The following is a 5,000-nucleotide window of genomic DNA, read 5'->3' as shown; positions in this document are numbered from 1 at the left end:
CCCCTACGTGAAGCCAGACAAGAAGCACGTCGACGTGGTTTCCTCTTACTCCTTACTCAAATAATACTGTCATTCTACCAATTCTCCTAAACCCACCCCCCCTACATCTAAACCCCCCTCTTCTACCCCCTACCTTCCCCAGTCAAAAATCTTTTGCCATCCTAAATCCAGACACTCCAATCTCTACTACAGATATCTCAATCACCACCACAACCCCAACACCTTCCCTCTCCCTCCTCGCACTACCGTAACAGACAGAACAAACGTTCCAAACCCCCCCTTCCCCTACCACACAATCACCTCCACCTTCCCTACTCCTTTGCTTGAGACACCAGTCCTCTCTTCCCCCCTCACAAGAAAAACCTATATCCCCAAAACTCCCAAACCACTCAGAAGAAGAAAACCCTTTAAATATTCAAGATTACCTAATGAAAACTGACACTCAACCCCCAAATCTTACAACTCTGCTCCTTCCACACTCAAGTAACTGCTGATATCCCTCCTCCTCCTAACGATATCCCCCCTACACCCAATCCTCCTACCCCCTCCCAACACAGCCCATCCCCCCGACCCCACCCGCCCACATTAATCCTCCCCCCATCCCCTCTATCCCTTTCCCCTCCCTCCTGGATGCACACGTGAATCCCTAATGTCACAAGTATCCCCTTCCCCAGACCCTCCATCTCCTAATACCCCCCCTAGTAGAACACCAACTCCCCCCACCTCTCCCCTTCTCAGACCTCTCAGTCCTTTTCCCCCCCTCTAGCTGCTTCCCCTCAAAATCATAAAGTATAACTATCCTTCATTGGAATATTCGCGGTTTCCGCTCCCACAGACCCGACCTTCGTCATATCCTTCCTCTTATAGTCCTCTATGTATGCCTTCAAGAGACCTTTCTACACATCCTCCAATACCCAAACCCCAATTATCATTTGTCCATCCCCACAATCCCTTTAGTCTCATCTACTTATCAAACAGAAAAACCTTAGTCACACCCCCCTTTCAAACCCAAAGTCCCTTGCACAGTTATCCGTATCTTCCTTGTTCCCTTTTAATGTTTTCCCCTTTCAATCCACACATACCTATTATCGTGCCACGTTTTGAAACAACCCGTACCTCTGCTTTCCCCCATCATCCTCCCTTCACCGACCCCCCAACCTATCAGACATCCTTTCAGAACCCACACTTTCTGCTTCAACAAACCCATTCTCTTTCCTCAAACGTATACATATCCTTCATCTAATCTAACTCCTTACCACACCCGACCCTAACCCTTTCACTCACCAATTCCTTTGCCCAGCTTATCACTAACTCAACCACCCTTCCCAAACATTAACTATAGTGCTACATGACCTTAGATGTCTAGCACATTTCTCTTGCTTTAACCATTAACATAACATTAATATTTTTTATTTATCACGAATAAGGCTCATCTTGCTCCTATATATGTTACCAAGGCCGCCTTAAGACGTTCGTAGGTTCTGGGCACTTTTCTTTTGTAGGCCCCTTAAGTTGCTAATTAGAATAAAAAATATTTCACGTTTTTTCGTAATCACAACATATGTTTATTTCAGCTTTATTTAACCTTATGTCTATATAATTCCCGGCTTTGTCCATCAGAAAGTTTGCAAGAAAAAGTTGCAGATTGGTAATGTTTATGTACATTATGAAAACAATGATTCATCATAAAATGCAACTGGTAGGATCATGTGTTTACATATCTGTATTCCCTTCCTTTTTTTTTTCAGATACTTTGTGGACCCAGTGTTGCATCCTGAGGATCTGATTCAAAATGGCTGAGGTCACAAAAGAAGGAAAGAAAACAGCACATAGAATGAGGAGTCTATACTGAAATACGTTTAAAACTGATAAGTCTGAGCTATGTAACCTGGATTCAACAGAACATATTAGTGATATAAGTGGAATCGACACAAACGAGCAGTTATTAGAAAACGGGGGAGGATGTACGTAGTCTGTAAACTCCAACAGACTGGCCCTGTTCCCCAGAACTAAAGCATAGTCATGATAAAGATCCAGCTTGTTGGACTATAACTGCTGGTTTTAAGGAACACATTTCTAACCATTGCCCATCACAAAATCTGGACGCAAATTGTAGTTAAAAAAGTAGAGAATATGGTGACATAAACAGATATCCAAGACGTGAACACTCTTCGAAAACTAGCAAAAGGCGAACCCAGAGAATGATTTATTCAGAAGCCTTCGTAACTACTACAATGAAAACTGTCAGGCACTAACTGAGTCGTGAACAATGATCGTACACCGCCATCAGCAGTTAACGAAGGAAGAGCCCTGACTAAGAAATTAGGCCAGCTAAAAAACTGCAGTGATGAGCCCGTTGGGATGACATTCTACAGAAGATAAACATCATCAATAAGGCTTTACGGGAGCCAGGGATTGAAATGTGTACGGTAGAAAAAACTTTACGATAGTCTGAGTGCACATTTTTGCGTATATTCGAGACAAATTCGATGAGTTCGAGGCAAAGGCCCGCGAAGCTGTGACATCGGGATAAAAGGGAAAGCTAGAAAAAATCCAGGACAGAATGCTAATGACAAATCTAATAGAAACGTTTATTTCTACATTGACAAATTACTATTTGAATGAAAACGACGTTCAGATACGAAAGGGCTGGATAAACGATTTGGTTTCCTGATTGGACTCTTCACTACCAGGGGCGCTTAAGCAAAACAAGTCACTTGGTAGATATCTGTAAGATGACACTGAACCAGTTTTTAAGGATGAGTTTCTGTTATTCAGAGATTTTTTTTTTGAAAGTAAATCTGGCGCTCAACTGCTGAAGGACACGAGAGTTTGGGGTTAGTGGGCAGTTTTCCCCAATGTAAATGTATTTTATAGGATACATCTGGGAAGGCGAGAGACCTTTTCCAACCAAAAAGGATAAAAAACTCTTTAAGATCTACCATGGGTCAGAATCGTCTTTCCTCACTGAGCATAGAAAGAGACTGTACGAAAAAGGATTTCATGAAAACATCGAGGACTTCGCTACGATAAAAAGCAGAAAATTACATATAGTGTGGATAGTTTCATTCAAAAACGCTTACAGTTAAGTTTAGTTTTTAAGTTAAGTTTTGCATGTGATAGATATTAGTTAATGTTTTTTTGCTGCTGTGATACATTTAAGTTTTATTATTGTGATAGATATAGTTAAATTTATTTAAAATGAAGTGACGTTTCAATCAGGTATTGCAGTATATATTAAGCTAATGCCTACAAAAGCATTTCCATTTATTCACTGTATTTTTTAATACACTTTTAAATTAATTTGTGTAGATTACAGGATGACTATGTTACGATTTTTTCCGAAATCCCGCTATAATACAGAAGTTGTGTTATTGTAATGTCATTTTAATGCACAATATATTCTGTCTTAACAAACTCTTTGTAATTATTGGATTTATTCTATACAGTTTTACACCACAGAAAAGTACAAAAATATATTTTCCTAATTTCGTAGGCACTAAAACCTTCGTAGGCCCTGGGCAAATTGCCCAGTCTGCCCAAATGATAAAGCGGCCCTGTATAATAAGATAATACAGGCAACGTCAAACCCAAGCAAAATGTGTAGCCGTGTGCTGTCATGATGATTAAAAGAAAAAAAGAAAAAAAAAAGAATATTGCAGATGCTATGATAAAAAGAGAGAGAGAAAGAAAGAAAGAAAAAAATTATATGGACGAATATTGCAGATGCTGGCAGCAATTGTCAAACAATCTTAGCTACCAATTGAAACATCTCACTTCTGGTAGAAAAATGGTAACCCACATGAGCGGATAGCTGTAAGTCATAGCGCACACACACACACACACACACACATGCACGCACGCACACACACACATGCACGCACGCACGCACCCACGCACGCACGCACGCACGCACGCACACACGCACACACACACACGCACCCACACACACACACCACACACACACGAGGCGGTAAAAGTTTATATAATAATCCCCTAACTTTGGTGACCCGTATTCCTCTTCTTTCCAATAATGTTCGTAATTTTTACCTAAATTCTGAATATAAATAGAAAGCTGCTCTCCAATTTCCGAGATGAAAAATGTGAAAGTTTGTTTAAATTTTGCTAACAAAGTTTCGATGATAAATTTTAAGAAAGTGTTAATTTATCATTGCAGTGCTAATGTTATCTACTTAACATATAAATTTTATTATTAAGTTGTCTTGCAACATACACTAATTACCGCATTGTTCTATTTAAAGAAATTTAAATGACTTCAGACTTTTATACATTATGCCTATGATTTCTGTTCGCAAAGTTTCCGTAATTTTCTTCTATTAAGAGAATTATGGTAATTTGATTTTAATGGGTGATTAGTCTCTTTTGCCGTTTTAGTATGCAATTGAATTACTAATGCTGATTCTATAATAATCTAACTTTCCTGGCTTTTCCGGTAAATTTAAAAAAAGCGTTTAAATAAAAATTTCTTTACATCTTATGGGTAGCCTTAGTAAAATTTTTTTTTTCAATCAACAAATTATTCCTTCGTGTAAAATTATACAATTTCCATTTCATTCCGAGAAACGCATATTACAAATTCAAGCAATCAGATTTGCATTGAAGAAATTTCACACTTCAAGAAAAAGGACATAGTTCACATTTATCTTTTGGACTATATATTCACGCTTCAAATCACTGAATATATTCGCCGCCGTTAAATTATGTTCCATCATTTTCAACAAGCTTTACAATTTCTCATATACCATGAAAATTAACTCCATTTCGGAATCCAATACGATTTTTTCTATCAAAATATAAAACGCTTTCCAAATTGCCTTATATTGGTAAAAAACGTAAATAAAAAACAAATGATACAGCAATAAATTAAAACTTTTTGTGCTAGGCTGAAAAAAAGTTAGAGAAATTCCAGAAAAAAAGCGTGAATCAAAAAAACAACTAAAAAAAGGTAAGAAGAAAGGGAGATGCACCATCAGCCATCG

The sequence above is a fragment of the Penaeus monodon genome, chromosome 3 (genome assembly GCF_015228065.2).
Source record: "Penaeus monodon isolate SGIC_2016 chromosome 3, NSTDA_Pmon_1, whole genome shotgun sequence".
In the NCBI taxonomy this organism is placed as follows: domain Eukaryota; kingdom Metazoa; phylum Arthropoda; class Malacostraca; order Decapoda; family Penaeidae; genus Penaeus; species Penaeus monodon.
This window is presented reverse-complemented; position numbering follows the sequence as displayed.